Source organism: Ambystoma mexicanum, chromosome 6p (genome assembly GCF_040938575.1).
Source record: "Ambystoma mexicanum isolate Mex_15411 chromosome 6p, UKY_AmexF1_1, whole genome shotgun sequence".
NCBI lineage: Eukaryota > Metazoa > Chordata > Amphibia > Caudata > Ambystomatidae > Ambystoma > Ambystoma mexicanum.
In genome coordinates this window covers 1442297493-1442321478 of record NC_090935.1, presented here as the reverse complement: position 1 = coordinate 1442321478, position 23986 = coordinate 1442297493, and positions in this window count along the sequence as shown.

The window sequence follows — 23986 nt, the reverse complement described above, 5'->3', positions numbered from 1 at the left end:
AGCACACGCTAATGTTGTACCATAGTACATAGAATGTACTGTTTATGAGGGTCTAAAAAGTACATGAATATGTGAAATTGTATGCAATTAAACATTTCAAACTATCCTGCTTAGCATATTATATTGTGTTTTTTTCACAGACAAAGAACCACAGATGTCTCCTTCATCACCATCTACAACTAAGTAAACCTACCAAATGTAATCCTATTTGTTATGTGTGCATACAAACAAATACAAAGTCAATAACCACTACCCTCAATTTTACTGCACTTCAATTGTATTATGCCACCATATTACAAATGATGTATACTCCCCCTACAGTACCTATAATTACTGTACACATATTACTATAGTGTGTGTGGCCAGTGCCCAGATTCTTAGCACTGGCCACAACCACCACAATATAATGAAACCATATAACAAGTACATACAATACATATTGAAATAACCAAACTCGCCCAGAACCCCCTTCCAATGCAAACTGTTTCCATGGACACCGAATTTGACTGTGGACACAGCAGCATCTGCAAACCCTTTTTTCCACCTACAGAAACAGCTCCATATTATCTTTATTCCACTCCCCTACCCTTTCCAAACCCTCTTTCACCCACCAAAACTCCAAATGTGTTTCCCAAGCCGCTCGTTCAGGGCATTATTCGCGGACTGCCGCAGTGTCCGCGGACTACCATTACACCTGCATGCCTTTTTTTCACCTATAGAAATAGCCCCATATTATCTTTTTCCACTGACCCACCCTTCCCAGCCCCTTTCTACCACAAAACAACCCCAAATGTGTTTTCCAGACTGTTTCTGCAGCATGCTGTCCGTGAGACAGCAGCCGATGTCCGCAGATACAACATAGCCGGGGTTTCACAAAATATGACTCACCTCACGCTTTTCACCATCCAATCAACGGGCGCATCCAATGTCTGCGGACATCATGCCAACTCCTGGACCAATCAGAGGCGCGTCCGTGGACCGAACAGGGAAGTGAGTCTGAGGATCGAATCCAGATATCACGAATTGTTGTAACTTACTTTTTGGCCATTTTTAAAAAAAAAACTGAGCAGATTTAGACCACATTTTATGAAATCACACTTTTGGGACCAAGCTGTTGCTCAGGGCGCAAATTTGGTGAAAATCCATCCAGCGGTTTGGGCTGTAGGCGTGAGCAAAAATGTTTTGCCATTGAGTCTATGGGAAAAACCACAAATTTTGGGACCCCCCCGTATAAATTTGCCCCCCCTGCACAAAGATATATATATATATATATATATGTATATATATATATATATATATATATATATATATATATATATATATATATATATATATATATAATGTTGTCCCATTACAAGGGAGATCCACATAGAAGAATTCTCACCACCACTCATTCCTCCTTATTTTTAATACACCCTATATTTGAATAAATTGTCCTTAAAGTCAATTCTTGTGTTTGGCATGGAGAATGTCATTCCTTCTTATTCTTAATGTACGAAAAATATTGAAACAAATTGTCCATTAAGTCAATTCTTGTATTTTTCCATGGAGTCTTAAAATCAACCTTCTCCAGTTAGTTGACCTATTCCTAAACCGAATGTGTCACCCCACCTCACTATTGTAAACTATGTGATATCATTGTGTTACTACGTGAGTGTGTCCATTTGATGTTTAAATAAATGTTGGCCATTTTGTGTAAACTCAAGAGACTGCCATCAGAACAGAATGCTGTCGGTTTAAATCCGATAAACTAGGGGTAAGAATCAAAATGCGACTATCAGAATGGAGTTGTTGAATTGGCCATTATTCCTTTCATGAGACCCATTATGAACCCCACAAATAGTGATACCATACTTATAACTCTCATTGCACTTTTGCGGCATTCAACACTTTCTACAGACTTGAATGCCGATCCCTCCAGCGGTGAATGGGGAGTGCACCTAAGATATTCCTTTGGGATTGATTATTCTTTTGGGAATGATTACTATTGAAAACATAGGACCTGATTCGATCCTTCATCTATACTTTCAGAAAAATATTCAAACTTACATCATATTGCCCTTCTAATTGTTTGGACCCCAGTGTTGTGAAGAACAGGATCAATCTCGACTATAATCCTCTGATGTAAGGCAAGCATTATCCTATTTCTCCTGGAATAGATTTCATATAAACGTAGATGTAGTGGAAACATCACAAACTGAGCATTATTCCTTTCCATTTGTTGAATAGATGCAGAAGAGATTACACATTGAGACATTGAATCACTCTTCTGTACCAAGAGAATTCATCCTGTGGATTCAACCACCACAAGAGTCACCACAAGAGTCATCCAGGTGAATGGGAATAAAATACTATGGCGGTCGTTATGACCTTGGCGGTAAGTGTTTAACAGAGCCGGTAAAGGTGCCGGAGCCGTCAACCCCTTACCGCCCTATTACGAGTCTGCTCGCGGGAACCCGCTAAGGACTCCTGGTTTTACCAGGCGTCCTTAGCGGGTCCCGCGAGTAGACCAGCATGCTAACAACAGGCCCGTCATTAACGGGCCCGTTGTTAGTATGCTCCCCATTCCCATTGAGCCCTATAGGGTCTCAAATGGGAATGGGGATGGGTTCCTTGAATGAGGAATTACCGGGCCATCCAAGGTCGGAATGGCCCGGTAATTCCGCATCCATGGAACATGGACCCGGTACCTGGTATGGGGGTAGCCATGCCGCTAAGGCATGGTTACCTCCATACTCAGAATGACCCCATATGTTAGAATATTAGGAACATACTCTTGGTTTTTAGAGAAGTATTATTCAGATGATATTGATTACCTTTTTACTACTTATGCTTTAGATTATTGAAGTATTCTGAAAATTCTATACACTGAAATGTGCTCCTGATGAAGGGAAATACCCGAAACACGTTGAGCCTTTTGTTTTTAGGAATTAAAATTACAAATGTATACCTAAAGTTTGCAGCACAATAATATTTCTTTATAGTGTTGATACAATCTTTGAAGTAACATTAATTTTGACTGATTATTATCAGTATTTACGGTGTGCAGGGGACAGAGGTTCAGAGTCTCAAATCATTGCAAAGTTCTTCTAATAACCCTATTGGCTACAGAGGCATTGGTTCTCAGACCTACTGCTTATGGGCCACCTCTCCTTTGCTCCCTCCATCCAGATCTGTTCCACCGCAGGAGGGAAGGTAAGACACCCTTGCCCATAATCTGCTACCATGGCACTCTGGCACCTGAAAAACAAATCTGTGGGATTATCGGATGATAACTTCAATGTAATGGGGCATCCCAAAAACTGTCTACTCGATCCCGGTAAAAAGGAAAATGACATCCTTTTTGTTATTGCATTTTGGGGAAAGTATATCCTAACGGGATTCATTGACGACAGGCGTTTTTGCTCATTCAGGAACTCAAGTCTCATCATACAGAAAATATCTGCCAGCTATCGGGGCACACCTCTCAAATAAGGAAAGGTTGGTCTCTTTTACCAATCCAGTAATGAAAGGGCACATCATGGGTCTTGTCCATCTGTTCCCTCTGACACGACATCCTTTTTCAAATTGGCATCAGAATATAGTCTTGATGACTCTTGCGTGCAATCCCTTTGACCCAATGGTGCCAGATGACTTATGCATGGTTTCTTGGAAAGTGGCCACATTAGCAGCAATCACATCAGTTGATCAAATCACCGAACCACAGGCTTTAACTATTGAGGACCCTTATCTCTCGTTTCACAGAGACATGGTAGTCTTACAGACAAAACCTTTGTTCTACCAAAGGTGGTCTCAGACTTCCATATAAACCAGGAAATCACTCTACCTATATTTATTCCAGATCCAGTCAGAAGCTGATCATGTTCTGCATTGTTTAGACCTTTGAAGAGCCTTAAGGTTTTACCTCGAGATGAATATGCCTCACAGGTCCTCGCACAGACTGTCAACTTTAGTGGGGTGCAACCAGGCAAACAAGTGGCTAAAGGCTTAAAGTGAGATGGATAGTCTCTTGCATTTCCCATGCATATCAAGTGCAAGGTAAGATTCCTCCCCAGGGCCTGTATGCCAATTTGCCTAGAGCCAAAAATACGGCAGTATCCTTTCAACGTCATGTGCCCTGGGAGGCCATATGCAAGGCAACGACGTAGGCCTCCGCTTCAGCATTCTGCTAACATTATGCTTTGGACTCTAGCTCTAGTGATGATGCCCAGTTCGGACAAGCAGTCATACTAAATATCTTTTCCACAGTGTATTTCCACCCTCACTGGGTTAGAGATTTATTCTCTCCCGTAAATATGAGGAAATGTGATGGGATGTAGCAGTGAGAAAAGGTTACTAACACTAGTGACTGCTGTACTCCTAGTTGGGGCGAACCAGAAGTAAGATTTGGACAAGAAGACATGGTTCAACTTTATTTTATTTAAATAAAAATAAAACTCTTCACTGTTCCTATTACTAGGAGGGGTTTCCTTTCCTAACAAAAATAAAACTAAGGTGCTTATCAGAATGTTCAAATAACCAAAATAGTCCTCTGTCCTAACCTGACAAACTACCTAGCCCTACTATTAGATAAAAAGAAACAAATTAAAGAGGTGGGGTTTCATCCTTTGGTCTGCCTATACTTCCCAGCTAATCCCCTTCTTCCAGACCATCAACAACGTAAATGTTCCTCCCAGGAGATCGGTTCCTGGTCAAGGTTTTCAAAGCAGTTCTCTTCAAGAAAATGCATAAATCAAAGAAATGTTCATCTCAAAAGAAAACGGAACAAAGTCACTTAATCCTGGTTCATTCAATTCAACAAAATGTCCCATTATTTGCCACCAGTGGCCTATTTGACTTATCCCTCTCTCAGACCGTTGAACTCGGAGGTCCACCTCGCTCCCTTGAGCCTTCCCACTCCTGGGCAGCATGGATGTGACACTTTTAAACTCAGCCCTCTCTTGACTTTCAGTATTCCAACTTGGGTGTCTCTAGGGACCCCTTGGTTCTGCTGTGGGCTATTCGCTGGCTCTCTAGCCCCTGGACTCTGCTTATAGCTTTCAGCCAGGGCTTGCATCCCTTTTTCCTCTCTATACTTGACAATATGGTTCTCTCGACTTCTCTATTCTTAGCTTGCTCTGTATCTTTTAGGATTCCTGTGTCCTGTTTTAGGCTGTTTCCGGACTCCCTAGTCGTTGTGAAAGAAACCATATTGCAGTTGAGTACTCACCATTCCTGTAGTAAAGATAAAGGGCCTCATATGGGGGTGGTGATGTGGTTGCAATGCTATTACCGCTGCATTGCCGCTCCGCCCAATCCCGAGTTTGGGCGGAAAGTGGAAGGTTTACCGCCATCTTTTTGCTGGAGGTAAAAACCTCCCCTTTCTGCCCATTTTCAGTGCTATAACCGCTGGCAGTAATACTGCCGAAAAGCCCCATAGAGTCCTATGGACTTTGAATAAATAGGGACTAGCAGCGCCACCACCACTTGGGATCCGGCGGTAATTGCGCCAGACCGAGTTGCGGTAACGTTAATAGCATTGGGTGGTATCCCAGTGCAATTACCACTGGGATACCGCCCAACCTGTGATGAGGCCCAAAAACTGCTATATAAAAAAAACAGAAAGCCTCAAAGGGCATTGTTATCAGAACTTTGAACTATGCAACCAGGCGCAATGCCTGGGAATTTATGGGGCAATTGGGTGGGCTCAGAAGCCAACCACCATTTCAATCATTTAGGAAGAAACACCAAAAAGACCTGTTCTGGGCCACTTTATGTTAATATTTTTTATATCAGTGCTATGGTGAACACTTAGATTCAGTGGCGTTGCCAGGAATCAAATTTAGGAGGGGCACAGAGGGGGCCAAAGGCCAAAGTGGGGGGCACAGACAAAAGTAGGCAGAGAACATGGTCACTGCTTGTTTTAGGAAGGGGGGGCACAGGGTTTCACAGGGGGGGGCGGCCACCCCATTTCCCCCCTAGCGACGCCACTGCTTAGATTTGACTAGACTTTGGGGCAGAGGATTGTTAGGTATGTAAGACTCACTGACAAGCACCTGTTATTCTTCTTTTCTTTCATTAGCTAGAGCCAACCCACACAGTAGAGTTAGGGAACGAGTAGACCTTTTTTGATATAAATAAAAGTCAGAGTTGAAGAATGCTCTCTTGTCTGCCTCCTGTGTCGGACTTACCACAGCACACTCACAGGACATTGGGTATTAAGTCCTTGACTAGAGTTAGAGATGAAGCATGGACACATTCTGTTAAGTTAGTGGCCAAGTGCAGGCAGCAATACCAGATGTTTATCCTTGACCCCATGAGTAGTGAGTGTGCCACTGTTTCTTTTAGTCATCAAAGAAAATACATCCGCAGTGGAAAGGGGACAGTATTAATTCTATCTCTGCTGGACTTCCCTAACCCAAGCCCAATGGGGGTTGAAAACAAATAATACAAATGGATAGTGCCCTCAAACATTTAATCTGTTCCACATTCCTGTCCACTGAAATATCAGTAGCCATCAACAGAACCCTTTGGAGAGCTTCACCAGCTCCTCTTTTTAATACCTAGCCCTGCAGTTCACTGACGGCAGCCCCAATAGCAGCATGGACGTGCCTTCCGGGGCCAGGTATTCTGAACCATAATCAAACATGGTGCTGTGAAGGCTGAGCATGGGGAATGGTTGCCAATTTCAAAACGTTTCCCGAAGCTGCGTTTAGTTTTTCAGCGCCTCACAGTTCAGGTCCACCAACCAAACCCCTAAAAGGGTTGTCCGACATTTTGGATTTCAGTTCATTCCGGTTTTGACTGGTTCCACACTTCATCGTTGATCCCATCACATGAACACTCCCATGCTCGCTAGCTCCCGCCACAGAGAAGTGCATGTATGTATACACATGAAGTGCATGTATACACATGAAACCAGTGGTGTATATCAGTTGTTTTAGGGCAGCAGCCACAGGGTTATAGATTCCATTGGGGACCCTGCCACCACATGGTGTTTACACGTAGACCATGCTGTTGACAAGTCCTATGTGGCACAAGGATCTTTATACAAGTTTTCTGTAGTCTCCACATCTGTTTTTTTCACATGATGCTGCAACTCTGTCAGACTTTGATGCATGACAGGGTTTTGGGTGTAGGGGTTTGCAATCCCCTCCTCAAGGCTGCTGGAGGTACCTTAAGGGAATGGGTGTATGCTTCATGTGAAGGGGATCCTATGTTTTGAGGGTTGCAAAATGGGGTCATGAGTAATTTAGGAGTCTGTCCATGCTTCTTCTTTTCCCAAAGACTATGACCATCCTCCTTAGCTCCTTAGCTGTCAGAGGGTTTCTTCTAATTCCAGTCAGCACTTCTTGGTTTCAGTCATGTGCCTTCGTCTTCTTGGGATCCCTTGTTTCCCCTGGTTACCGATTCACTCATTCAAAGAGTTCGTTGGTCAGTTCTGGGGAAGAGCATCTTCTGTTGCTGATGATGAGTTAGGGAGCCTGGGTGTGGGGTGCACCCTCTTTTCTATCTCCAGTCCCTTCATGTGGCGGATGATGACAACAGACTCCAATGCTCACCCCAGACTTATCACACAGCCTAAAACCCACAACTTCGTCATAATGCACACTCAGACTTTTTCATTAGCAAGCCACATAGTTAATTACTCCTATATACCCTGGAAGGAGAACTCTACCAATATAGTTGTTTTCTTTTGGCAGGCAGTCAGCCACAAGAGTATTTACCCATGTCCTACAGGTGGTAGCCACTCAACCACCACTTCCGGGAGTGCATCTACTCCCCTTCCAGTATAGCTGACACATCAAAGCTACATTAGTCAGGGTTGTCTAACTCGGTGCCTCGAAGACCAGGATCCTGACAGGCTTTCAGGATACCCCTCCTTAATATTCTTTAGGGAAATGTGCATACAAGAATCCTTTTATGTAAATCCATCTCATGAATATTAATTATGGTTATCCTCAAAACTCGACATATATCCAGCCCTTGAGGCCTGGAGTTTGACAACCCTGCCAGCCATCCTTCAACTGGTGTGCAAAGTTTTCCACATACTGGTAATCCCATTTTGCATCTTCTCGTAGAATCCAGTTCATCGGAGCACTCGTGGATACCTCTTGAGTGTGTCCTTCTCGCCTACAGGGAAAAATGTAAGATGTTCGACGCTGTTCCTTAATTTCCAGAACTGCAATGGAACACAAGCCTGGACATTCTAGGGTCTTCTGGGTTGTATGCACTCGTGTGTTCCTATGGTTCCACTTGTAAGTTCAAGAATGAGACCCTTGCAGTTGGATTTCGCAAACCATTGCTATCCGCGATTGGATCCACAATCCAAAAACGTAATCATACCATTGTGCAAGACATCAATGGTAGGTCAAAGAGGCGGTTCTCCTAAAAGGCTCCTTGTTTCCTTTTTCTTCGCCTAAATCACAATAACGGAGTGTCCCCTCTTCGGAGAGAGAGTACGCTGCCAGCATGCTCTTTGCCCCTTTCAAGAAGACAAGAATGTATGCATCAGCTCCCTGGGGTGCACATCCATCCTTCTGCACCCAAACCTTTCCTTCCTCTCATACAGGGATGAAGGGTCCACGTCATGGCAGACAACACCACTAAGATATTTGAAGAGAACAAACAGGGGAGCACAGTTCATATATAGTATAACATTTGTTTTTTGGAATAAGAAACAATATTATGTACATTCTAAGTATTGTCGACAGGTAATAGGATTTGTGAAACCATCAGAATAATGGTGTGCAAAAGTGTATGCAACAATTCTAGATACCAGTTTAGTGCATGTATTTCCACCATGTGTGTGTGCTGAGCCCTTCTCACGTGTAGAAGTGCCGTAACAATGGCTGTAAGTGTTATCAATGGTAATGTCCATCACTGATTTCACATTGGAAGGAAAAAGGGCTGTGGTGCACTTCAACCTTCAACGTGCAGGACACGCCCACGTTCCTGCGGCAGGTGCTCACCATATCAGGTTATTTCAAAGACCAATAACATGTTCTCTAAAATTAAACTGGCACCAAAGCGCTTCCATTGATAGAATGTTCTAATGATGTTCTGTATTGTGAATTTATACCACCCTAATCAATTTTCTGTGAAGTACCAAAATGCCATTGCTGAAAACCATCAACATCTCTCAAAAGTGGCACCCTTTTACTAATTCATTCTCTGGCATAATCCCCAAATATTGGCGTGGCACAATAAACCAGCACAAAGGTGCAAGAACAAAAGGAATTCATGAAAAGGAGGATACGCCGATCACAGCAACTGCACACACAAAGCAAGTGCCAAGCTGAAGACTAGGTAGGGCCTATGGTGGGAGTAGGCAGTTAAGATGGCACAGCACACTTTTGTCTGTATCGTTTGAGAAAGATGCCTCTGCATCCCTTGACAGCCATTACTGGCCTTGCTGATTGCCCGTTACGGAGCACTGTACGTGTCACTGTTGTTCATGTAATGCTTTTAGTACACCAAAATTAACTTTTTTTATTTGAACTATACCCTTTTCCTACTTAGACGCAGGGGCGTAGGAGACACATATAATCTGGGTGGGGGACGACACCTTGGGGACTTTGCTTTTTTAATTCTTTTTAATTGTGTTTTAGTCAAAGAACTCGACTTTTCCCAAAATTACAACATTCAAATAAAAATAGCAGTACGTATTAAATTACATATGTATCACTGTATAAAACAAGAGAAAAGAAGAAAAGAATACAGAAGAAAATTAAGAAAAAGAAAAGCAGTTCAGTGAATAAAATGCTTCAATTTGGCGTCTCACTTCAGAAGGTTCAGTTTGCGTAAACATGTTACCACTTCCGCGGTTTGGAAGTCTGGGACATTAGCACTTCAAATGGCAATTTGCTTTTCAAAGCCCCACGTTTCATTCTCAGCCCGTACCTATGCCTAAGTAAACAGAATCACAAAGCAAACCTATTTTTAAAATATTTAAAACATGCGCTGTTCATGTCTGCTTCTTTGACAAGCATAAACCATGTTCACTTTTTTGTGTAAATTAAAAGTTTTGCATATTATGCATATCTGCAAGAAACATGTCTGTGCCAAACAATGCTCTCAAGCAAGTGACTTTATCACAGTCCCTTCCAAGGTGTGTCTAAGGGCCTCATTACGACCCTGGCACTCCCGTAATGAAGGGGGCCATTACGGGACCGGCCCCCTTCATTACGGGAGCGCCTATTACGAGTTTCCCTTTGCAGGACCCGGATCAGACGTCTGGTAAAACCAGACGTCTTTTCCGGGTCCCGTGAGGGGAAGAGGGAGGTAACAACGGGACACTTGTAATGTGCTCGTTGTTACCTCCCTCCCCATTCCCATTGAGCCCTATGGGGGCTCAAATGGGAATGGGGAATGGTTCCTTCAAGGAGGACTTACCGGGTCCTCCTATGTCGGAATGACCCGGTAAGTCCCCATTGCAGGAACCCAGTAATGGAGCCCGGTTTGGAGGCAGCCATGGAGCTAATAGCTCCATGCCTACCTCCAAACTTGTAATGAGGACCCACATCTTGAAGGTAGCGCAACCTATAGGTCAGCTTGGACAGATCCCAAGTTGCCCAATGTAAAGTGTAACATCTTAAACATGTCAGTGCTTTTAAATTAACATCGTATTGCATTGTAGTACCTGAAGTCTTCCGTGTATGGTGCAGAGATTCTGAATGACATGAGCTACACAGGCCAGAGGCTGCAAAACATGATCTGAGAGCTGTTCCTCCTTAGTAGCTTTATTGGTTGGGAGAGGAGATGAATGGACCATGGTGTCACTTTGCAAAGACACTTTGCGTGTTGTATGCTGGGGATCAGTCTTGATCTTGGTCAGTGTCAATGGATTTTTTAACGGCAATGCAACCTGATAACTAGCAATTCCCCCTTTGTGATAACACATCAATATTTTGCTCTGTGAACTTCTGGGTATGAATATTTGTCAGCCAATTCATACCGTCTGCATGCAGAATGCCTGTATTGTGTACACTAAATAAACATTTGAAGGTGTTTGATTAATACTTGGGAACACTCCATCTCTCTAGAAACCACTATCAGACTCGGTCACTTCTCCACCCATTATATGTGTCCTGGGAAACATAGATACCATGTGTGGTTGCACCCTTTAGAGTTTCCTGGGACAATGACTCATGAAAAAGTACAAAGTGTACTGGCTCCCCAAATCACTCATTGCGGCCTTATTTCAGTTCACTGTATCTAACCTGAAGTTGACATGCTGCAATCTCAGAAGGGTAGCCCAAGGGGTTAATAGGCTCACATATCTGTATGTAGCATTTAAATCAATGATTAATCAGATACAGATACATTAAAATGTTTATATCGAGGCTTCAGAGATTTATGTAGGAGTAATCTGCTGTTCACAATTCTTAATTCATATCACTAGAGGATTAATGCCTGAATACCTAAGGAATAATGTGTGTGCACGGTAGTTTCCTGGTTAGCAATAGCTCGAGATTAAGTGAAAGGAGCCAGGAAATGTAGGGGCTTTTTTACGAGTATGCTGGAGCTATCTACTAGGGAAGCATTCCAGCAAGGGTATTGCAGCTAAACCCACTCAACCCCCACCTCCCCTGGGAATACATCTGAAGTGCTGCACTGGTCTTGTATTTGAGTATTGGGTTGTGGAGACTGTACTGTCTGTTTCTTAATAAAACAAAACAAGATGGACACCATGGATATGGTGGAGGGAACTACTCACAGTACTTTGTCAATTTCCCTTGGTGTCAGATGGTAGGAGGACCACACTAATGAAGGCAAAGGGGTTAGTTACCAACGTAGGTAAATGGCTTAGGCGAAAAGTGGTCACCTTTGGGATGGGGGCGTGAGGTGTGGAGGGGTAGCATGACAAGCTAATCAGATGTCACAGAATGCACACCGTTAACAAAGGGTAATGCCCACATTCTGAGGCCCCTATTTGGTTAGGTGGAGATGTCTGGACACAAATATGGGTTAAACCACAAGATCTCTTTAGTGTGCCTTATTCAGTGACTCTCATTCTCCCGAGGATCTCCATTGATGTCGAGGTGTCGGTCCATCTGCCTCCTGTGGGCTTTCTTCACCACCCCCTGAACAGCTGTGGTAAGCCTGATGATCTTGTGCAGAGCGCATGTGGCGCGGCACATAATTTAACAAAACTGCATCTAAATTCGAAATTTATAATGCGCACGTAGTGGATTGACTTTTCAGAGGAGCTCATCAATGTTTTCTGTGTTTATTGTGCCCTTGTGTCTTATGCTGCATCCCTGCCTCATTGTGCCTTTGCCTTGCCAACATGGCTGGACTTTTTGTTTGACTTGAACTGTAGCCTTGTGGTCTGGCCCAGCTCCCCCTCCCATTGGTTGCACTCGGCTTGTTAGGCCAATGAGAGCAACATTAGGCGGGAGCCGGCCAGCCATCCACCTAAGGCCACAACAAAGGCCCAGTCTACCCCTGTCCACCACGGTATGCCGTGGCGACGCCCCCGCTCGTGAGTGTCTGTGTGCCCCCCAATCTGCACCTCTAATGTCTGCCTGTCTCCCAAATCCACCCCCCGTATTCCCTCTGTATGCACTACTGGCCCCTGTGTCTCTCTGTGGCCCCTTTGTGCGCCCACCCTGGCCCCTGTGTCGGTTTTTTGTGTGCCCCCACTAGGCCCTGTGCCCCTCTTTTCTGTCAGCCATCTTGTCCCCCCCGCCTTCGCCTCCAACTATTTTGGCACTTACTCTTATCATTGTCCCTTGCCCTTTGATAAGAGCTTGTCTTTGCCCCCCCCCCTTTCCTCCTTGTCCTCTCCTCCCCCTCCCTTCCAGCACTACCTTGATCAGGCATGGTCCCTTAAAATAGTCACTTGTTTTGTTCCTCTCCTCTTCCCTGCCCTCCCCCTCACCTCCCCTCCTCTTGTGACTCTTGCACTGCAACAATTGCCGCCAGGCATAGTAATGCTACTGCCAGTATTGTCTCCTTTTTTCCTTCCCCATCTCTCCTTTATTGTTCTATGCACTTGTACTATCTGTTATGATATGGTAGTTATTCTCACATTCTGATATGTTTCAAGGACTTGTAAGAATGTAACTGTATTTTCTCATGTTCCCTCCCTCCTTGATGTGCTTTGAAACACATTGTGTATAGGCGCTATACAAATAAACAAATCAACCAATCAAACAATCAAAAATATTCCTTCATATGCATCACCGCCTCTCGCTTTGCCCACTCACCAGGTATCGTACACCTGCCCATATAAGCAGATCTAATTAGTATAAAGCTTACCAGCTTCCAGTATAGGATCTGATTTACAAAGCATTTTTCAATGGTGTTTTCCCATTCGAAAACGCTTTGGTAAATCAGGCCCATTGTATCCTAATCAGCTGCTCTCACTACTAAATTTAAACGCCAGGAATTGAAAGTTAAACATAATTGTATTTTTAGATAAAGATTTGATGAATATTATGTGGCAGACATGTGGATTCTTCCTAAATAAAAATGCAAATTCAGTGGACAAGTTTATGATGGCGTGTGATGCAATTACATTGTTTCTGGTGGGAAAATCATAAGCCACTACTTACAAATCAAGACAAAAACAACTGTAGAACAAGCTCATGTAATGACTTAAGAAACAGCTAAGGCAATAACATATTAAGCTACACAATGTGAAGCTGTTAGGATCAAAGGTACAAGATCTAGATACTGAACTACATCTTAAACCAGAAGGCATAATGCTTCCACATTGTGCCAAGCAGATACTGGGATTTCAGTGAAAAGGCAAATAAATACCTGCCATATAGGGCTTAAAAACTCAAAAAGTTTAGATTGTTACCATCAGGAATAACGAAAAATAATCAAAGAGTGGTTATTAATAGAAAGATCAATGGCATCTTTGCTGCATTCTACAAACTACAGAGAGTGCCTTTCAGCCTTGATGGAAAGACAGCACCTAGCAGGTTAGCATGCCAGTACTCTCATAGGTTTCTAATGGCATTTGGCTTCCCTGATCGCTTTATCAGCTTAAATAAATATTTCTATCTGGGTCAAACATTGAGTGTATATATGGTAGTTTGCCTTTTAGCCTGCCGAACTGTACTTTTACACGCTGACGCACACTGCAGAAGTATTTTTAGAAGCTAAATGCAAATGCAATTTGCAGCAGACAGTGGCAGAGACACAGTGCATTGTGCACAACACAGACATATTCTGGGGGGGGATAAATGCCATTATATCCGCCCACTTAAAATTGTGGGGGGATTTGACCCCCTGTGCCCCCCACGTCCTACGCCCATGCTTAGTCCAGTATCAAACAACCGTCTGTCTCAGATTTCTCGCAAGTGTAAGGTAGGCATATTGGCACAATGGGAATTGAAGCAAGCTAGCTTTATGGATCAATATACCTACTGCCTGCCTGCCTGCCCACTTCCCTCTTCCTTACTCCCCTTGGTCTTGCTTACCCTACTTCCCTAGCTTGCTGCTCTTTTTAATTCCTTGCTCCATGCATCCATCTTTCCTTCTTCCTTTAAACACGCTCCTATTCTTGATATTGTAAAGAAGCCCACTCTTGACCCATTCCTCCCCTCCAACTTTCTTCCTATTTCACTTCTTCCTTTTCTTTCTAAACTACTCAAACGTATGGTGTATTCTCAGGTCTCTGGTTTTGTAAATCATAGCTCCCTTCTTCTAGTTCAATCAGGCTTCTGATCCTCAACCGAAATGGCAATGCTCCCCGTTTCTGATTCTCTTCTATCTTCTTGCTATTTTAAACTCTCTTCCCTTTTAGTCCTTCTTGATTTGTCGGCCATGTTTGACACGGTTTACCACTCGATTCTTCTTTCTTCTCTCCATTGGCTTGGTTTTTGTGTTTCTATTCTTGACTGGTTTCGCTCCTATATTTCTGACTGTTCCTTTTCTGTTTCTTGGTCTGGTCACATGTCACCTGTTTTCACCTGTCTCATGGGATGGCCCCAAGGTTCTGTTCTAGGCCCACTTCTGCTCTTCTTTATATCACTCCAACTCCCTCTATTATCCACCTCCCTCTATTATCTCTTCCTTTGACTTTTCTTTTCATCTTTGCACTGATGCCTCCCAGATTCTTCTGTCTTTTGCTTTCTTCTCTGGCTCTATCCACTCCACTCTCTCAGCCTGTTTGCTTTCCATCCAATCCTGGATTTCTATTTTTTTTGCATTTTTTTGAAGCGCTCACACAGCCCGCGGGCATTGAGGTACTGTTACAGGAATATGTCTCTCAGTTGCATATTTATGACACGCTTAATACCCAGAGGTTTTTTGAGCACAGACCCGGGATCGGATCAAACCTGTGTTGTTTCCAAGGCGAGCACGTTGCTGCTGAGCTTTCCTCCTGGAACTTGTAGATGTCCAACCACTACTTGCACCTGAATCCCTCTAAGACTGATGCTCTTTGCTTTCCTGCTTCTAAGATCCTGCCACCTCTACCCCCTTCTTCTATCTCTTTTCTCCCTTCTTTTCTTTCTATTTCTACCTCTGCATGTAATCTAGGCGTTACCTTTGCTCTTCTCTTTCTTTCTCTTCATTCATCTCTACTTCTATTTGGCCTGCTGCTTTCAACTGTGTAATATCCCCAAGGCTCGCCCCTTTCTTACTTTTGATGCCTCTAAGCTTCTTAGTTCCCCTTTAGTCTTCTCTCAACTATTTTACTCTTCTAGTCTTCTTATCAGTCTCCCTGTCTGTCAACCTCTTCACTCAATCTATCGCTCCTCTGTTCGTGTTTTTTGTGGACATTGTCCTCGAGACTCCATCTCTTGGGCACAACGTTCTCTGCAGCGGTTATCTTTTAAATTGTGTATTCTCTTTAATTATCTTTGCATTCTCTATAAATGCCATCACGGTCTCACGCCGCCCTATCTTTCTTCCCTCATCTCCTTTTATTCCCCCTTTGCACTCATTGGTCTCAGGTTCTTTTTCTCTTATCTGTTCCTCACCTCTCTCTTTGCTCTTTTTCTTTACTTGCACCTAAGCACTGGAATGCTGTCCTCTATCGCTCAGCTCTTTACCTTCGCTATCCCTTTTCAAATCTTGTCTCAAGGACTATCTCCTGTCTGGTTGATCTGGTCAGTTGATATTCATCATATTTTGTTGTAAATTATTTTCTTAATAAAGCGCTTAGGCGTTAGGCGCCATAAAAATACAATGGAAAAACAAAACAAAAATACAAAATAAATGTGACACATGATTAGAGGTTTGTGTAACCTAGATAGAACAACTCTGGTATTTGCTGCTATCCACCGTTTATATTATGCTGACAGAGACAAGTTGCCAGACACCAGTGCTACAGTGCCATAAGAGGTGCATACTGGGATTCCTATCTGAAGGATTGGAACTACTGTAAAAGTTCATCTCTATATTTAGCATCTGTCATTTGCGCTGATATAATTGAGGAAGGTTGTTGTATTCGGAAATGCATTATCTAAGGGTGCTTCTTGGTGGATAGTTGCTGTTTATCTTCACATAATGCCCATATACCCTCTTTTTGTGGCCTCTTGACCTTTTCTTCTTCGTTAACCCTTCTGGGGCAAGGGAAGACTATTTCCACTCCATAAACCAACTTCTAAGGGCATAGTGGACATCTGTCAATGTCAAGTTAAGCTGTTGTTGGAGTTGTATACAGAGGAAACACCCTTGCATTAAGGTGCCTTCAAATGTGAGGTATGTGGTAGCAAGTGGCAAAGGCTTTTTTCTGCAACAACCGAGAGACGGTCGGTCTGCCTTCCATTCTAACTTGTTGAACATATAATAGCGTAGTGCATTGAGTGAAACTATTTAAGCGATCATCCCTGCTTTCAAGGTCAGATAGCCCTGGTAATGTCCTGCTAGCTGGAGCGTAAGCTATGCTTATACAGGCTCGGACTGGCTAATAGGGCAATGCCGAACGAAAAAGACAAAAACACAGAATGTGGGCCAGTTTTCTGGATCAAAGTGGCCCAATTTTGTGTCCCATGTAGGACAGTTTGATAAGGTACTTAAAATGTGATGCAAATTGTGCATCTTAAAGAATATGTATTCAGTAACACTAGTCAAAACTACTAGCCGCACGGCTATCAAAAATCTCCCTCTTGGGTACTACTCTAACAGACTGTAACAAAAGGAATGAATTGCCATTTGCATCTGTGGGGCACTTTTCCGCTGGTGCGCGAGACAATCTTATGCCCCACTATGACCCTAGGCCTGCACATAGTAAGAACCACGGGCTGTTACTGGCACTGTCTGCCTCTGAGCCTTGGGTTCATGGACATTAGCATCCCGAGGCTCTCTGTGGTGCTGATAGCGGTTTTCCTTATTTGCATGGGGAAATGGTTTTGCGCTTCATGCACGTACCATTTGCCCATTAAGAAAAATCCCTAAAAATCTTACATGGCTGCCGGGTAAATGAAAGGGGACATGATCCTCTATTTTCACAGTGAGAGGCTGGAGCGGGAAGAGGCAGGGGACGGTACAGTTTTGGTGGGTGTTATTCAAGGGGTGCAAGGCAGAGCCTAGAGCCGACAGAGAAAATAAAATGGCAGGATGGGTAGGTGGAGGAACGTGCGTTACTAGCAATGAATAACCCCTGCATTCCAGGCCATCTGATTAGCTAGTACCCCTAACCATAGTGCTAATATTGAAGAATTGACCACCAATCATGTCTGAAATGGAAATAATTATTCTACAGCACCAAACACACATTGTGATGCAAACACTTTATGGACAATTCTGATTACAGTGATGTAAGTATCTAACTTTCAATGTGTGGTGGAATGACTACTACTCTGCAGGTGTACAGGGATGATTTGTGGTTTCTAAACTCCTACTAGGCTGCACACTATTACTAAACCAGAAGTGATCTCAGTCATAAAGAAGAAACCGGCACATCATGAATGGTATATCTCCTTTGCCTCTCTAAGGCAGCGTGTGCCAGCAAGGAAGCATCCAGAACAACCATGGTTCCATGGTACCAAAATAAAATAAATGTCTTCCCCCTCGCTGCCATATCCACCCTGGGCTATCTCTTCGAAGAGGGAAGGGGGGCTTCACACCCCACACTCTGCTTCAAGCTTCCCCGAAGGGAGGTTTCTACTCCTCTCACCCTTCCCCTACCCAATTGTCACCCAGCACTCACCTGAATCTTCCATCACCACTGTGCTTCTTTTGCTTCCTGTCTGATGTACCTAGTTCCATTTTACATGCCCCACCCCATGCATGCCCCTTACGCAACCTCTTAACGCCCACTTCATGTGCACACACCTTTCCCACACAAATCATTATGCATTTTGGCCAACCGAACCTTAAGAACTCCATTAAACCACTCCACGATCACATTGGCCTGTGGGTGGCAAACTAAACACAACTTGTTGAAAATGTGGGGAGCCTTTTTTATAGGGTACCTCCTCAATTGGACCTCAGCGCCCTTTTTGATAATAGTTTATTGTTCACCAATTACGGTCGCATGCCTAGGTAACAACGGAGTCTTCCTGGCCCCCTTGCTCCGTTCGAAAATGTATATAAGGGTTGTGTTACTCTTACTAATATCATGCGCCCTTGTCGTATCGTTGTAAGAACCCATGACCATTGAAATTAAGCATTCAACTTATGAATTTTGAACGAAACAGATTAGCCCTGATTTGAAAAAGACATAGAATGTCGAAACACGTGTAATCATATAGGGCATTTTTCTAAGGAACCAAAGGAGTAATAAAAAATCAATGACTTAACTTGGAGTATAAGAAGCATTGATTTATCTTTTCTTACAACGATACGACAAGGGCGCATGATATTAGTAAGAGTAACACAACCCTTATAAACACAACTTGTGCCTGATCCCCAGGAGCAAAGTGATTTCTGAGAACAAGGCATTAAAAAGGTGGGTTGCATTGTCTTCAGGACCTCACAAATTACCCACCATGGAAAAACCTCTCTCACTAAACATTGTGCTGCAGACTTTGCATCAGAGTGTACGCAGGGACCAACCTCAAGCCATTGGGAAACTGGGCAAACGACTATAAGGTAACAGTAATTATTACATCTTACAATCTTATAGACGAAATCAATATGGACTTTCCAAAATGGCCCACAGGGCCTCAGCAAAATTCCCTTACTGACCTCATGGTGTTTCCAGAATTGAATTCCCCACAAACTATGCAGTTCCCCACAAATCTACTTACCTGTTTCTGGAGGTTTGGAATGAAGCATTCCTCCTGGAGCTCTGCTGCAATTTGTCACAGAAAGTGCGTGCCGGGTAATGTAATTGCTCTACTGCCACAAGAATCAGTTCTACAGCCATTACTACCTTCCCTGTAAGCTCCTGTCTCCACAACAAATCTGTGGGCGAGAGGGTACATCCTCTCTTTTCCCAAAGCTCCTGTTCCTGCTTAGGTGCTTTCCCCTGTATTTCTTTAATCTGAAGCAAAGGTACTGCTGTGTACGGACCTGGCAACTGTACATGCTGGGACATGGTTTCCATTTTCTGGGAATCTGGGAATGGCAAATATGTAGCTTTTTTCGCCACCTTGTCTGTGGCATGATTTCCAAGTGCTATTGAGTTAGTACGATTTGTATCCGCAGAATTCTTAACAATCCCTACCTCTGTGGACAGGGTTAGTGCTTCAATTGATCTGGATAGCAGTGCAGAATGCTGGACAGGGGTTCCGTCAGATCTCCTCAACTCTCTTCTTTACCACCTTGACAAATCAGAATGCACAGTGGAGGTTAAGTACAGAGAGTCAGAATAAATAGTGACAGCCTTTCTCTTACTCATTTTTAGCACCTCTATAAGTGCTACAAGTTCCTGCACGTGTGCAATGTGAATGCAACCGTTTCGTCAGTCTGACCTGGTATTCCCCATCCACAAGGCCCACGATGGCTGCATATATATGACTCTCAACAGTGTCCTGATTGATTATCGAGGAACCATCAACAAAAAGTACCTCACCTCTCTCCAAACCATCCTCCTTAACACTCCTCCTCTCTTCCTCTTCTCCCTCATATGTTGCACAAGCATGGCCAATATCATCAGCTTTCATTGGCTCAGCTACAAATGTCACAGGATTGACTAGGTGACACCATACGGGATGTATGGATGCATTCGATAGAATAACATCATACCCCAAAAATCTTTGGGTTGCCAAAGTCAACTTGGATTTTCCCAAGATCGTGAAGACTGCATACTCCACGTACAATGTCACTGGGCAACCATAGTAATGGTTGAAGTCTTTTGAATTTCAAAAGCTGCTGCTGCTGCTAAAGCTTACTCACAAGGGAACTGTCCCCGCATCACTGGGTCTACGAGTCCATTATAATATGCTTAAAGGTTTATGGCCTAGTGATGTTTGCTGGCCAGGAACGCTGTCATCACCTGCCAGTTTGAGTGAGTGACAGGTCAAAGGTTTTTTTGTAATTCTGGGTCATCAATACTGGAGCATTGCTGATCACAGCCTTGAGTACCCGAAAGCAAGTCACCATTTCTTTAGACCATTCGATCGGACCCTTAACCTTCTGCACTTCCTTAAGTTCCTGCAGTAAGGGCCTCACATAACTAGAGTAGTCAAAGTTCCAAGATCTACAATATTTACAGAGTCCAAAAAACAGCTGCATTTGTCTCCTGTGACTGGTTAAGGTGTATTTTGAACTGCAGTGGCTCTCTCTGGCATTACCTTACCTCCTGCAGGAGATATCGCTTGCCCCAAATATACTACCACTGTCTGGCAGTACTGCAATTTTCCTTTGTCCTCTTGGTACCCCTTCTCCGCAAGCAGGGTGAAGAGCAATATTGAATCTCCTTGACACTGCTCTTTTGAAGTGCTACAGACTAGCAAATCGTCCACACACTGGATTACTGTACTGCACACATGTAAATTCCCCAAATCCATTTAAACCACCCTGTTGAAAATACTCTGAGATTCACAGTACCCCTGGGGAAACCTTGTGTGCCTGAATATCTGACCACGATACATACACGCTGTGAGGTACTAAAAATCTGAGTGAAAGGGAACAGAGAAAAATGCATTCTTTAAATTAATCACTGTGAAGTGGATCGATCCAGTAGAGATATTACAGAGAATGGTAGCCAGATTTGGTACCACCGGGAACTCCACCTCAACAATATTATGGAACAATATTATGGAGGGGGAGCAAATCCTGGACCATCTTCAAGCTGGACCCCTTCACTTTCTTCAGAGTAGATGGTGGTGTTACATAGGGACACAGAAGGTTGTATTATGCCTTGCTTCAACAACGCCATAATGGTCTCATAAATCCCTTCATCTGCCTCTCTAGACATGGGGTACTGCTTAACCCGTGGTAATATCGAACCAGGTTTCAATTGTACCTGTACCGCCCCAACACTCTTTAACATACCCACATCATGAGGATTGCTGGTCCATAAATGGTAAGCACTTTCTCCAAATCCTCCTTTCAATATGGTCATGTATTTCTAATGATGAGCATGGTCTGTGGTACTTCACTTTGCTCTATCACTATCTGGCAGTGCACCCCAATCTCAAAAACCATCTATCCTGTGTCTTTCAACAATTGCTCGTCGGAGACGTCCCTTTTAGGATAAGGTTGGATCGATGTACAAAACTGTGTGCCACTCTCCACCTTCCTCTTCAGTACCTGAGAGAACCTCCCTGTTCTTCTTGATAACTACTGCTTCGAGGAGAATCATAACAATGGTGCCTGGTGTTACCTCCTGCGGCACAGTACACCGAAACAAAAATTCAGTCGGTACCCGCCATGTCTGATCTCTAATTCCCAGAACTCAACTCAACAAAACCATTACCCCATAAATAAACAAAGTCGAACGTACAGGCATCTTCCTTATCATGCTGTCATTACATTATGCTTGCAAACACGCCATTTCTCTTACTGAATACAAACCTTGAGTCAAGCATACTATATCTTCCTCTGTGAAAGCAATCGACACGTGAAGTCCACTGAGACGATCTCTGCCCAAGAGATTTGCTGGGGTATCTGTGCAATACAACAAAGGAGCAGATACATTTTATGCAACTACCTTAATACATAGATCTTCAGTGTAAGCAACCATCAGGAAAACCCCATAAAATTCTTGTGTGTCCATTATTTTGCCTGACATGGGGAACTCACCTTCCAAGATGCAAGATTTTGTATCCCCTGTATCGACCATGAATGAAAACATTCGGTCACCTACCTGCACACTTAACTGGGGGTTCCTCTTCTGGATCGGTGATAACGGACAAGACTGGATACATCAGACATCCCTGTGGGCTGTCTTAATCTTGGTACATATTGGCACCGGGGAGCGAGAAAGGATTCCCTCCAATAACACTGGCTCGAGTGTAGTGAATGTTTGTACCGGTGCCTGTGCAGGCATGGACGGTTGAATCACATGGGTTTGTGCAGCCCCAGTTGCTGAGTTCTGTTCAACCTGTGCCCGCTGTGATTGCACATAGCCTGGGGCATATGGCATGGTTGGGGGTTGCATTTGCTGAAATACTGTGGCCTGTTTCAGCATTCTCATGCCACATGCCCCATCCTTCCGCATGACCAACACTGAACCCCATACAACCCTCCAAAGTTATTTCCCATTGGCACATTAAACCAGGGCCCCATTCCTCCGAAACCACCAAATGACCAATTTCCTCATGAAAATCCTCTCCTACACCCTCATTTGCCTTGGAGCGGAGCATACCCGTCCATATAACCTTGTCTCATACCCGATTCACTATGTCCCTGTTGTCCCAATTGTCCCTGCCGTCCCTCTGTGGAGCTGGTAATCACTGCTCCTTCCAAACAGATTTTCGCTATCTTTTTCTGAACAAGCTTGGCCTCTGCCTTTTGTGCCTGCTCTATACTCTTTTTCCTTCTCGTGACTCCTTTTACAAAAATTCACAATATGTGTCTGAATTTCCGGCCAACTCTTGGCCTCGAATACCTACTACTTTGTCTAGATCGTGCTGGTCTTCTTTATGAAGTCCCTTCTTTAGCATGTGGTAAAAATCACCACATTCTCACACCACGCTTCTCCCGTACATAACCTGCAGGACCCACTGTACCTGCACCCTGTAATTATTAAATGCTGCTCAATCTTAGGTTATTGTATCCAACTGAACTCCCGGATATCCCGCTCACCTCCAAAGCTCATCTGGGCGTTTCCCCATTAGAGTCGTGAATACGCTCTTCATGTCCCCTATGGCCACCATGACACTGGCAGTGTGTTTTCCTAATGCAGAAATCCACTTTCCCATCACTGCAGTGAGCAAAGGGAGTGTCTTCGAAAAATGATTCTGGTCCATGTGTGACCGCAGGACGGTATCCGGTCATATTATCGAATGCATATTTTCAAAACACCATTATGTCAAAAACATTTTGCGGAAATGTCTTTTTTTGAATTTATCTATTTTTATTTTATATGTTTTTTTTGTTTGGTAAGTAAAAAAAGGTGTTAAAAAAACAGGGGTTTGGGGGGGAACCCCCACCCCCATTTTAAACAAAATATTCAACCAAAATTGCATCGATATAATGGCATTCGAAAATATGCCATTCGAAAATATCACTATAAATCCAACGGGACATAATAGACCCTTACCTGACCCTTCTGGAGCAACGGAAACTGAGTTACACCAGCTTTTACTGGTGCTTCCCCATCTCTCTCCCACTACTTACAATGGCCATGCGAGTACCATGGCACATCCTAAAACACCATTGTTTACTATCTGTCGCTGCTACTGGAGTGGGAGATGGGGCTGCTACACCCTGCTCAATATCAGATTCCCATTCACCTTCGTCTGCTACTCCTGTTATCCCCTCCCCTGAAATTCTATAGGCACTGAAGCAAACTCAGCACTATCGTAGGGCAACGGTTCCCATTCTGCCTATTCAAATCCTTCACCCATAGCAACACTTCTGTCCTCCAGGTCCACATTGACCTCTTTGATAACAGATTTATCCAACCTAACAAGAACCTGTCATGCCTCTACCTTCCTTAACCTACGTCCTTTGCCTGTATATTCACTTCTTCCTGCTCTTCACT